Source organism: Oncorhynchus tshawytscha, linkage group LG04, assembly GCF_018296145.1.
Source record: "Oncorhynchus tshawytscha isolate Ot180627B linkage group LG04, Otsh_v2.0, whole genome shotgun sequence".
Classification (NCBI taxonomy): Eukaryota; Metazoa; Chordata; class Actinopteri; order Salmoniformes; family Salmonidae; genus Oncorhynchus; species Oncorhynchus tshawytscha.
Genome location: NC_056432.1, coordinates 34495969 through 34510451, shown reverse-complemented (window position 1 = coordinate 34510451; position 14483 = coordinate 34495969).

Below are 14483 nucleotides of genomic sequence, written 5' to 3'. Positions count from 1 at the left end.
ATTAATGTTAAGTGAGTCAGAGTGCTAGTTCCATATAATTAAATATAAATATCGATTCAGTCTTATGTAGCAAAATTTGAAATTATGTTTTTTAACATTGGATAAAAGTAGACTCAGGGATAGAAAATTGTATATCATACACTAAAGATGAGGAACAATGGGAAAGTAATTATGCTTTGAAAGTTGATAAACTTGTAACCCCACTTTGAGAAAATGGACCTTGAATGTTTTGGTACACCTACTGGAGAGCTCTTCTTTGTCTACACCCATTCAGCATCGTTCACCCTGGTATAAATGATTCGGGAGACAAGCGCAGGAATGCGTAATAGGATTTTTTATTACACCCCAAATTATGGCGTGCAGTGTAAAGGCACAGGGACGAAGACAAAACAAACACTATACAAAAACACAGGGTTGAAACACAAACAAAAAGAGCGAGGAGTACCTCAAATAAATAACACACGTGCACAATGATTAACACACGGGACAAGACCCGTAATCATCTGCGCAATCCACAAGGGCACGAAAGCCCAAAAACACACAGCACAGCTACTCACACGCACCAACGGACATTGTAACAATAATCGACCCCAACATGATGAACAAAGGGCACATATATACAAATACAATCAGTGGGAATAGGGGCCAGGTGTGCGCAATGAACGTTCCAGAGGGTTACGTGACAGTACACCCACCCCAACGCACTGCACCAGCAGCGCAGTGACACCGGCCTCGGGGACAATCACAGGAACGCAGTGCGGGTTGATCAGGACCCGATGCAGCTGCCGAAGTTGCGGCGGCCCGGACGGACCAGTCGCAGTGTCGTCTGATGGGCCATTCCCGCTGTCTTAATGGTTGATTATTCTGACACGCTGGTATAAATGATTCGGGAGACAAGTGCAGGAATGCGTAATAAGGTTTTTTATTATACCCCAAACTACGGCGTGCCGTAGATCACAATGAGTGTAATGAGGTGTTAGTGAAAGGCTGGAACAAAAATCTGTAACTCCTGTTCTGTGTATAAAAAAACCTGTGGCTGTCATGACAATATTTGCCCTCGTGTACTAAACAAGCCTTTGAATGTACATCTTGTTGATGTCCCTCACTTGGGGATGCTAAAAGGTTTATTCTACTGAGCCATTTTCTTAATTTTCATATTCTTATCTTTTAGAATTTCTTACTTTTGTTGCATTGTCGCAAAGGAACCTTCAAGTAAGCATTTTGTTGGACTGTGTGTATCCTGCAGAGGAGGATGGGGAGGACCATCATCCTCAGTGAATTTCAGAATTAAACAAAAATAGCGAAACAGTTTTAGCTAAAACTATGCTAAGTATATTCATATGTCACCAAATAATTGATAAAACACACTGTTTTGCAAATGAAGGTTTACAGTAGCCTCAACAGCATTCAGTAGGGTAGCACCATGGTGTAGCCGGAGGACAGCCAGTTTCTATCCTCCGCTGGGTACAAAACCTAGGAGGCTCATGATTCTCACCCCTTCCATAGATTTACACAGTAATTATGACAACTTCAGGAAGACATCCTTCAACCTATCAGAGCTCTTGCAGAATGAACTGACATGTTGTCCACCCAATCAAAGGATCAGAGAATGAATCTAGTACTGAAAACATATGCACAGCTAGCTAGCAATGTGGTGAGTAGTTGACTGAAAGAAAGAGAAAGACAATAGTTGAACAGTTTTTAACAAATGTATTTATTTAAAAATGGAGAGAGAGATATTTCATTGTATTTAGTTTTTCATTTTCACTATGCTAGCGAATGCAGCTAGCAGGGGCCCGTCGGTGTAAGTACTGAACTGCTTGCTGACTGTACACTATACTGCATGTCATGTTCGTCATAGTGAGGAGACCAAGGCGCAGCGTGGTAAGCGAACAATGAACAAAACTAATACAAAACAACAAAACAAACCGTGAAGTTTTATGACTAGTGCAAACAGGCAAGTAAACATAGAATAACAACCCAAAAATACCCAAGGAATATGGCTACCTAAATATGGTCCCCAATCAGAGACAACGATAAACAGCTGCCTCTGATTGAGAACCAATCTAGGTAACCATAGACATATAAACACCTAGACTAGACAAACACCTAGACATACAAAACCCCTAGACAATACAAAATCTCAACAATCCACCCTTGTCACACCCTGACCTAACCAAAATAATAAAGAATACAAAGATAACTAAGGTCAGGGCGTGACACTGCATGATTGTAGCGGGTTTACTAACATATTAGTTATAGTAGCTATGTTGACTAGCTATGATGGTAGCTAATATGCTGATAATTATACATTTGTATTTATTATAGAACACCATTAGCTGCTGCCAAGGTAGCAGCTACTCTTCCTGGGGTCCATCAAAATGAAGGCAGTTAAAAACATTACAATACATTCATACGATTTCACAATACACTAAGTGTGTGCCCTCAGATCTCTACTCCGCTATCACATATCTACAACACAAAATCCATGTGAACATGTGTGTATAGTGCGTATGTTATCATGTGTGTGTATGCATGTGTCTGTGCCTATGTTTGAGTTGCTTCACAGTCCCCGCTGTTCCATAAGGTGTATTTATATCTGTTTTTAAAATCTGATGCTACTGCTTGCATCAGTTACCTGATGTGGAATAGAGTTCAATGTGATTATGGCTCTATGTAGTACTGTGCACCTCCCATAGTCTGTTCTGGGCTTGGGGACTGTGAAGAGACCTCTGGTGGCATAAAGATTGAAAAAAGTAAGGGGCCTAGACAGCTTCCCTGGGGAATTCCTGATTCTACCCGGATTATGTTGGAGAGGCTTCCATTAAATAACACCCTCTGTGTTCTGTTAGGTAACTCTTTATCCACAATATAGCAGGGGGTGTAAGGCCATAACACATACGTTTTTCCCTCAGCAAACTATGATCGATAATGTCAAAAGCCGCACTGGAGTCTAACAAAACAGCTCCCACAATATTTTGATCATCATTTTCTCTCAGCCAATCATCAGTCATTTGTGTAAGTGCTGTGCTTGTTGAATGTCCTTCCTTATATGCGTGCTGAAAGTCTGTTGTCAATTTGTTTACCATAACATAGTGTCGTGACGTGACTATCATTAATATGAAGACTGCTATTTATCGAATAATTACCTACTACGTTTAATTTTTACTTGATTAAATTAATCTAGTAACAATTAACTCATTAAGGATTTGGGGCATCACAAGAAAAGTTTGTTTAACCCCTCTAGGGTATGTGGGACATCCCACCTGGCCAACATCCAGTGAGATTGCAGAGCGCCAAATTCAAATACAGAAATATTAATTATAAAAATTCAGAAAACAAAACATATTTTACATAGGTTTAAAGATTAACTTCTTGTGAATCCAACCACGGTGTCAGATTTAAAAAATGCTTTACGGCGAAAGCATACCTTACGATTATTTGAGAACATAGCCCAGCAGACAAATTATTACAAACAGTAACCAGCCAAGTAGAAGAGTTACACAAGTCAGAAATAGAGATAAAATGAATCCTTTACCTTTGATGATCTTCATATGGTTGCACTCAGAAGACATTCCTTTACTCAATAAATGTTCCTTTTGTTCGATAAAGTCTCTTTATATCCAAAAACCTCAGTTTTGTTCGCTCGTTTTCTTCAGTAATCCACAGGCTCAAACGCAGTCAAAACAGGCAGACAAAAAATCCTAATTGTATTCGTAAAGTTCGTAGAAACATGTCAAACCATTTTTATATTCAATCCTCAGGTTGTTTTTAGCCTAAATAATCGGACAAACGGACAATAACGTTGTCAATATAAAAGGTAAACAAGAAAGGCACTCTCTCTGGTCGCGCGCATGAAAAAGCTCTGTGACGTGGTAGGGTCCACTCATTCCGACTGCTCTTATTCTCTCATTTTTCAGAAAACAAGCCTGAAACAATTTCTAAAGACTGTTAACATCTAGTGGAAGGCATAGGAACTGCAATTTGAGTCCTAAATCAATGGATACTGTCATGGCATTGAATAGAAAACTACAAAACCAAAAATAAACTACTTCCTGAATGGATTTTTCTCAGGTTTCCACTGGCCAAATCAGTTCTGTTATACTCACAGACACTATTTTAACAAACTACAGTTTTGGCAAGTTGGTTAGGACATCTTCTTTGTGCATGACACAAGTCATTTTTCCAACAATTGTTTACAGACAGATTATTTCACTTATAATTCACAGTATCACAATTCCAGTGGGTCAGAAGTTTACATACACTGTTGCCTGTGCCTTTTAACCAGCTTGCAAAATTCCAGAAAATGATGTCATGGCTTTAGAAGTTTCTGATAGGCTAATTGACATAATTTGAGTCAATTGGAAGTGTACCTGTGGATGTATTTCAAGGCCTACCTTCAAACTCAGTGCATCTTGGCTTGACATCACAGTAAAACATCACAGTAAAACGAGTCCTGTCTCGACATAACCTGAAAGGCCGCTCAGCAAGGAAGAAGCCACTGCTCCAAAACCACCATAAAAAAGCCAGACTACGGTTTGCAACTGCACACGGGGACAAAGATCGTAATTTGGGGAGAAATGTAATCTGGTCTGATGAAACAAAAATAGAACTGTTTGGCCATAATGACCATTGTTATGTTTGGAGGAGAAAGGGGCGACGCACAATTGGCCTTGCGTCGTCTGGGTTAGGGAGGGTTTGGCCGGTAGGGATATCCTTGTCTCATTGCGCAATAGCAACTCCTGTGGCGGGCCGGGCTCAGTGCGCTCTAACCAGGTCACCAGGTGCACGGTGTTTCGTCCGACACATAGGTGCGGCTGGCTTCCGGGTTGGATGTGCACTGTGTTAAGAAGCATTGCGGCTTGGTTGGGTTGTGTTTCGGAGGACGCATGGCTTTCGACCTTCGTCTCTCCCGAGCCCGTACGGGAGTTGTAGCGATGAGACAAGATAGTAGCTACTAACAATTGGATACCACACAATTGAGGAGAAAAGGGGGTAAAATATAAAATTAAAATGAAAAGCTAGCTTTGTTGACGCTGGCTGACGATGCAGTTTCCTGTTTAGGTTAGAGGTCACGTCGAAGTAAATTTCAAATTTAGTGGATTTTAAGTGCTCTGCGTTTTCCCATACTAGATGGTATGCTCTCTCAGGTGTTCTTGGAAGATCACAACTTGAAAGAATGTGAGAATGCAGAATGTAAGATCGCATTTTGGAACACAGCCTAGATCTCAACAAACACAGGAATCTAAGTTAACAGCTAGCTAACTACAGTAAAATGATGAGCATGATGTTGTCATGATGGAATAAGTTGAGGTTGTAATTCTTAGTGTGATGAGACGTGCTGCCATAATATAATTCACTTGGATGTATCTTGTCTTTACTATCATTAAATTAAGACTTTTAGTTTTTATGAAAGATTCTCTGTAATTAGTATTACGGGATTAAACTGATTAATCATGTAACTGTAATTAACTAGGAAGTGTAAGCACCAAGGAAAATATTCAGATTACAAATTTATAATTTCCTAATATAACTTTTCAGATATTTTATATCTGATCAATTAGTCTTCAAATGAATGAATAATTTACTTTACCTCACGTTAGTCTCATTCCAAATGTCGTAAATTGTTGGTTATCTGCACGAACCCAGTCTTCACTATGAGTCATCCATACATCAATCGTCTTAAATCATTTATTTACTAACTAAGTCATTCACAGAAATGCATGAACAAACAAAGTAAAAATGGTTACAAGAAATGATAGGGGAATGTGCCCTAGTGGGCTAAACCGGAATGGCGGCTTGTTGTACAAAAGGGAAGTGGGGGTCGACTGAGAAGTCACGACAAAGTTAATAATTATAACAATTGAAATGCTAATCCTTTGCACATGAACGCTCACTCATTCGGGAACAATTGCAATCAATATATATATATATTTAAGCTCAGTGTGTCGTCTTGATCGCTGTTGAAAAGTTAGTTTCTGTTGGAGAGTTTCCGTCCTCTCTCTCTCTCTCTCTCTCTCTCTCTCTCTCTCTCTCTCTCTCTCTCTCTCTCTCTCTCTCTGTGGTGGGTGAATGTGGTGACATTCATTCATGTTGTTGTAGAATGATGTCTCGGCAGTTGTCGTTCTTCGCGTTCAATGATACCGAATTCCTAGCTGTAGACTAGTAATTAATATCAAAGACTTGTTTTTATTCTGTCGGTATCGATAGTCTAAGAGTTTAACCACGTGGCATGGTTAAAATATTCAGCAATCGTCTCAACCTTTGTCCTCTCGTGATTGAGAGAAAACATGGACTGTAACCTTTGTCCTCTCGTAATGGAGACAAAATGGTCTAGTGAGAATTTCTCAAAATTGGGGTTTTATTCGGGAGTTGCAGAAAAGGGCCTGTCCCAGGATGCCCGACCCTAACTGGGCCCATGGGCGGTCCTCTGATTTAGTTCAACTCAAAAGGGAATTGGAGTTTCCTTCATTAAACAGTCCAAAATCACATTACACAATTTTACAAACAGTATCATCCTCACTCATTCATCTTATACAACAATTAGATGTAAACCTCATATCTGAGGCTATTATATAAACAGCGTTATGGTAATGTGGCTGCCGTCTCCCATGAGCCTCACCAAAATGTAACAAACAGACCAGTTCGTAGCTGGATTCTTCACCAATCTTTTATACCTTCTCCGGAACATAAATGTTGTTCGGACTTCAAGTTCTGTGAGGTGGAAGAAATTCCTTTGTTCTTTATGAAACTTCACTCTGTCTCTATACTGTGGCAAAGAGGAGACAATCTCTTCCAGGATTTTACGACCTCTCTGACCACAGCAGCCTAGTTGTAGGAGGCAGGGAGAGGCAGCGAGAGGGGGATGGGTCTTGCTGTAACCAAAGAAGGCAACATCATGACAGATGGCATGTAATAATGTTTTATTAGCTCTATTGCTGTCATTCAGACATGAATCATGAAATAGGCAAACTATCTCTGTCGGTTTGTCACCTGATGTCTTGTAGCCTGGTCGAGATATATGCCACTATTCTACAAGGCAGGACATTTATCTGCATGCAGGTTGAGGCTTGCTACGAGCAGGAACTTGGAGCACTCCGTATCAGTAAGTCATGATATTACTGTTTTCGATACTATTACAAGAGCACAAAAACTCCACTCATATGAGTGGAAAGCCCTATGCACCATACACCTGTATAATCATGGAGTAACTCTCTGTCCAAGACTGTGATTAGAGGGTTAGGCACAAGGCTTAGGGGCCAGTGGGAGGTCAGGGGTGAGGGTTTCTATTTCAAGCACACTCACTACCTCTATCCGTCTCTCTCTCCAGGTGCTACAGAGACAACATGATCCAAGGACCTTCAGAGCCTTCTAACCAACTACCGGTGATCTCCAGAGCACAGAGAAGTAAGCTCCACTCATAATAGTATACTTGATGCACTCTGTAAATCTCCTTCACTATTTCAGTCTGCCTTTGCGATCGCATAGCATATTGTCCAGGGTCACTGATTGGATTGGATTTAATGTTATCACTCAAACTCATGCCCTCTACTCCCTGTAAAAGTCTCACAGACTTTTATAAAAAGCTAACATGTGTCCCCCTATCCCCAGGTAAGTCTTCTGTGGATATAGAACTCTAGAGCAGTACATAAAAAACCTGCAACCCTGTTGTCAGCTATCCATAGACAGTTCCCTGAGGAAAGATGCACCTAACTAACTTTTAAAGGCCAGATTTTGAAGAAATTGTCATTTTTCTAATGTTAGATTACCAAACAAGATGACCCTGGGTCAATTGTGCACCAATTGTGCACCACCCTATGGAACTCCCACAGCCAGATGTGATACAGCCTGGATTTGAACCAAGGACTGTAGTGACACCTCTTGGACTGAGATGCAGTGCCTTAGACTGCTGCGCCACTCGGGAACCCAATACATGTTAATAAAATGGCAGTGAGAGAGAGACTGTTGCTGTGCTCCCAGGTAAGGCCATTGCTTGCGGTAGCACTGAAGGCCCCAGTATTCAGTCAGGCAGCTTGTGTCACCATCCAGCCCCATGTCACGGCATGCAGTGGCCTGATAGGGAGATGACAATGAATGCATTATGTACCTTTCATCACCAACGCCATATTAGCATTTACTGCACATGTTGCTGAACAATTCAACCGATTTGTTAGTGTCATTGATATGAAAATTCACTTATATTCAGTTCATTATCCTTGACTAATACCTCTAGGGTCCTGTGGTGAAATGAGTGCTGTGCAAGGTATTGGGCGACAGCTTTATCCCAGGGCCAACAGCTTTATCCCATATTCACATAGCGTCTTCAGAGTAGGAATAGTGATCTAGGACCAGATCCCCATTGTCAATTCTTAGTGATCTAAAAGGCTAAGCTGATCCTAAATCAGTACGACTGCTACTCTGAGATGCTTTGTAAATACAGGCACTGCTCTGTCAGCTGCTTTCTGTGATCCAACTCCCTCTCCACCTGAAATGCAACAATATGAATAAGAATTAGCCTACTCTGTCAGTAACTTAGCTAACTAATGAAACACTCAGGTAAAATAAAAATATAAATGCAACATGTAAAGTGTTGATCCATTGTTTCATGAGCTGAAATAAAATATCCCATAAATTTTACATACACACATAAACATACACACATTACATACACACTTATTTCTCTAAAATGTTGTGCATACATTTGTTTACATCCCTGTTAGTGAGCATTGCTCCTTTGCCAAGATAATCCATCCACTTGACAGGTGTGGCATATCAAGAAGCTGATTAAACAGCATGATCATTACACAGGTGCACCCTGTGCTGGGGACAATAAAAGGTGCAGTTTTATCACACAACACAATGCCACAGATGTCTCATGTTTTGGAGGTGCGTGCAATTGGTATGCTGACTGCAGCAATATCCACCAGCCCAGATTGTATGTTTAAATATTCAATAATAACAACATTTTCATTAAAACACGCCAGCCCAGGAAATTTACATCCGGCTTCTTCACCTTCACCTCATCTGAGACCAGCCACCCGGATAGCTGATGAAATTGTGGGTTTGCGCAACCAAAGAATTTCTGCACAAACTGTCAGAAAAAGTCTCATCTACATGCTCATCATCCTCACAAGGGTCTTGACCTGACTGCAGTACGATGTCGTAACCGCTCACCTTCGATGGCCCCTGGCACACTGGAGAAGTGTGCTCTTTACAGACAAATCCTGGCAGATTGCAGACTGTGTGAGCGGTTTGCTGATGTCAGCGTTGTGAACAGGTGGCGGAGGGGTTATGGTATGGGCAGGCATAAGCTACAGACAACGAACACAATTGCGTTTTATTGATGGCAATTTGAATGCACAGAGATACCGTGACAAAATCCTGAGGCCCATTGTCGTGCCATTCATCCGCCGCCATCATCTCATGTTTCAGCATAATAATGCACAGACCCATGTCACAAGGATCTGCACACCATTCCTGGAAGCTGAAAATGTCCCAGTTCTTCAATGTCCTGCATACCCACAAGGCATGTCACTCACAAGGCATGAGTACGTTTGGGATGCTCTGGATTGACGTGTACGACAGCGTGTTCCAGTTCCCGCCAATATCCAGAAACTTCACACAGCCATTGAAGAGGAGTGGGACAGCATTCCACATGCCACAATCAACAGCCTGATCAACTCTAAGCGAAGATGTGTCACGCTGCATGAGGCAAATGGTGGTCACGCTGACTGGTATTCTGATCCACGCCCCTAGCCTTTTTAAAGAAAATGTGACCAGCAGATGCATATTTGTATTCCCAGTCATGTGAAATCCATCAATTAGGGCCTTATGAATTTATTTCAGTGGACTGATTTCCTTATATGAACTGTAATTCAGTCAAATCTCAGAAATTGTTGCATTTGCGTTTATATTTTTTTCAGTGTATATCAAAACAACAGACTATTTGGAGTAAAATCAGGAGGGGCATTTAGCTATATTGGCAACTTTTTCAGTCTCTAATGCATCAATGAACAGTCAGGAGCTGCCAGAGCCGTCCGTCAGTCAGGAGCTGCCAGAGCAGCCCATCAGTCAGGAGCTGCCAGAGCCGTCCGTCAGCCAGGAGCTGCCAGAGCCGTCTGTCAGCCAGGAGCTGCCGGAATCGCCCGTCACTCCTGCGCTGCCGGAATTGCCCTTCACTCCGGTCCGGTGCCTGGTTTCACTTTTGAGTTGTGGGTGATTATTTTCTGTTTAGTGTTTTTGTCATTCACCTTATGGGACTGTTCTTTAGTTATTTATTGTTTTGTTCAGTGTTCTAGTACTTCATTTAAGCTATGAACACTTACCACGCTGCGCGTTGGTCCTCCGTTCCTTCCTACTACTCCTCCTCGTCAGAGGAAGACAACCGTTACAAATACTCCCTAATGACGAAGAAAAACATGTTTTTAGAATCTTTTGCAAATGTATTAAAAATCAAATCTGTAATATTACATTTAAATAAGTATTCAGACCCTTTAATCATTACTTTGTTCAAGCACCTTTAGCATCGAATACAGCCTTGAGTCTTCTTGGGTATGATGCTACAAGCATGGCACACCTAAATTTGCACACATTTCTAAAAACCTGTTTTCGTGTTGTCATTATGTGGTATTGTGTGTAGATCAATGTATTTTTATTTTTATTGAATCCATTTTAGAATATGGATGTAATGTAACATAATGTGGAAAACGGGAACGGGTCTGACTACTTTCCGAATGTACTGGATTTGTTTTCCCTCCTATCTAAAGCTGACTGATACAGCTGGCCAGTTGATAGTGAAGTCGGATGAATGATACCGCTTGCTGAACACGGTTTGAAGAACTTTTCTCCATACATAATTTGATGAATTAAACTTTTGCCATACCCAGTTGGCAAGCATGTCCCCTTTGCCAGTCAAAATGTTTAAGCACACCTGTTGCAGTGGCTTAAACGATGGGATGAATGGACATGGCTAAGATTCGAAATAGCTGTGTTGAAAACATCCTCACTCACTTCTTACATGTTTATTGCTTTGCGAGTGTATCCATTCGGAACATAAACACAGGTGAAATTAGCAGAAGGAGGTGATTTGGCCGAGAGTTTCCGTTTGCGAGGGAGGAGACTTCGCTTCTGACCTTCACGCTTCTGACCTTCACACTACCGGAAATCACTATTTTTAATGGCATTTCCCCCAGAAGTTAATTGGGAAGTGACAACTTTAGTGAGAATTTAACTTCTGGGTAACCACATGATGACCAAAAGACAAATAATACTAATACAAAATTGCATTAAGACAAGATAAAGTTATGAGGCTATTCTAATAAAGTGTTTAATGATATGTCCAAAAGTTGCAGCTTTCAAATGAGAACAATTTTGAAAGTCAGAGCCTATAGGCAATTCTTTATCACAGCTTTATTTTGAATGACAAATATTATAGACAAAGAAATGACATTTTGCAAACAATTTTAAGATGGAAAAATCAAATAAATTCAAAACCAAGCTTTCAGTTGAGCAAAGCTTATGAAAGGAACAATGTGTAGAATTGGCCTATTTCCATCGGCTACTATTAGCAATGTATGGAACCTACCTACAACGTATAGTAAAAGCCAAGGACTAATAAGAGTGGAAGATTAGGCAAAAATGCAAACCATTGAATAATTATTCAGTTCTGGGGACAGCAGAGTTGCGTACTCTGCAGCTGGGCCCTTCGTGGCTTACAACTCATCACACAACGCGTGTCGGCACACACAGATACACACCTCTTTCACACCACAGCTCCAACAGAGAGAAATAGGCTACTAAAAAAGATTTGTCTTCAAAATATATTTTGTCATGATTCCTATCGTCCCTCCTGTAGCATGCGAGCCCACGCTAGCGATACATACCATCGGATGTATCACAATGTTTTATGTAAACTTAATCACGATACCCTAGTGAGAGTACTTCAGGCTTTTGCCATACTGCAGTCTTGTGAGGGATTTAATTTAATCATAGAGCTTTGAGAATAAGCCTTCTACTCGCTTCAGAGGAAAGCAAACCATTGAGGGAGGGAGAGGAGGGATGGGAGAGTGAGGGAGGGAGAGGTGGGATAGGAGAGTGAGAGGGGGAGGGAGAAGAGGAGGGATAGAGTGAAATGTTTTTATTATTTTGGAACTTTTGTGAGTGTAAAGTTTACTGTTCATTTTTTATTGTTTATTTAACTTGCTTTGGCAATGTAAACATACGTTTCCATACCAATAAATTGAATTGAATAGAGTGAGGTTAGGCTGCCAGAAGCAGTAAAATGGAAGCGTTTTTCAGATTGAAGAGAAAATACTGAAGGGAGGAGAGGAGAGGAGGGAGAGGAGAGAAGAGGAGAGGGAAGCTGACACAGCAGATATTTAGAGAGGAAGCTATTGGGAGATAATGAGCTGGGGCTGGCAGTGGAAGAGCGAGTAAATCAGATGGAAAGATGACGGGGAGAGATGGGAGAATGGGGCATATGTTGTTTATTACCTCAGCCGTGGTGCTATGTTAAGTAACCTTAGTAGACCTGCTGTAGGAGAAGAAAGAAAGAGAGACGGATGGATGGAGAGTGAGAGAACTCTGGTTCCAGAGAGCTACTGGATATGCAGGCTTTTGTTCCAGTCCGGGACGAACACACCCATTTCAAATAAGTACTGTATCATCAGTCGGGACTACAATTCGTTTCATTAAGTGTAATTACTGCTGGGGAAATCGTGCAGCTATCTAGCACAAGTGAGATTTTGTTCTAGGTTCTGAGATTAGCTTGTTGTTGACTCATAGATGACTCATGCAGATGGTGTTGCAGACATTTAGTCCTGTTTTCGGAGCCATTTGTTTGGGTGACAATGCCACAAAATAGGTCTTTATCTGTCCATCGCTTTCTCTCTATTTCTCCCATTTCATCTCTCTCTTTTCCTCTCACTCAATCTTTCACGCACATTATCTGTCTCACACACATTACCCCCCCCCTCTCTCAGTGTAGCAGACAGTGTGAGAGTAAAGCAGACTAGAGGAATGCTGTTTCAGTATGGCAACAACGCCAGGTTATAAATCATAACAACAGATGATGTCAGCGATGTAATGGAAGCTAGTGGTGCTGTGATCAATCCAAGGCCTTCAGGAGTGTCCAGTCTCTCAGAGATACCATGTATCCCTCTTCTCTCTAAACTCACTGACCATAACACTTTCTACTCTGCTTCAGTGCTTTCTAGGGACAATAAGGAGGCCAGTGTCTGGTGAGTGAAGCGTAAATGTAGGTATGTAAGACAGGACCAAATCGGAGAGATAGGTAGGAGCAAGCTCATGTAATGCTTTCTACGTAAGCAGTAAAACCTTGAAATCAGCCCTAGCCTTACCAGGAATCCAGTGTAGAGAGGTTAGCACTGGAGTAATATGATCAAATCTTTTGGTTCTATTCAAGATTCTAGCAGCTGTGTTAAGCACTAACTGAAGTGTATTTAGTGCTTTATCCGGGTAGCCGGAGAGTAGAGCATTGCAGTAGTCATTGCAGTAGGATTAGCTTTTCTGCATCATTTTTTTTCTGATTTTTGCAATGTTACGTAGATGGAACAAAGCTGTCCTTGAAATATTCCTGATATGATTTTCAAAAGAGAGATCAGTCCTTCAGTTTTATTTGAGACGACTGTACAACCATCAAGATTAATTGTCAGATACAACAGCAGATCTCTATGTTTCTTGGAACCTAGAACTAGCATCTCTGTTTTGTCTGAGATTAAAGTAAAACATTTGCCGCCATCCACATCCTTATGTCTGAAACACAGGCTTCCAGGCAAGGCAATTTTGTGTGTGTGTCTTCCGCATTGCAGTGAAAGTTGACATTGTGTCACAATGGTTTCATTATTTCACAATGACAATGATATCACCAAGAGGTAGAATATTTAGTGAAAACAATAGTGGTCCTAAAACAGAACCTTGAGGACTGGCAAAACTTACAATTGATTTATCAGAGAACAAACCATCCACAGAGACAAACTGATATATTTTCCGACAGATAAGATCTAAACCAGGCAATAACTTTTCTGTGTACACCGGTCATGGTTTCCAATCTCTCCAAAAGAATTTGGTGATCAATGGTATCAAAAGCAGCACTAAGGTCTAGGAGCATGAGGACAGATGCAGAGCCTTAGTCTGATGCCATTAAAAGGTAATTTACCACCTTCATGAGTGCAGTCTCAGTGCTATGATAGCTGAAGCAGTTCTTATACATTATTTTTCTTCAGGAAGGCAGTGAGTTGCTGCGCAATAGCTTTTTCTAAAAGATTCGATATAGGCTGATAGTTTTTAACATTTTCCGGGTCAAGGTTTGGCCTTTTCAAGAGAGGCTTTATTACCACTTTATTGCTACTTTTAGTGAGTTTGGAACACATCCGGTGGTTAGGGAGTCATTTATTATGCTCAACATTGGAGGGCCAAGCACAGGAAGTAGCTCTTTCAGTAGTGTAGTTAGAATAGGGTCCAGT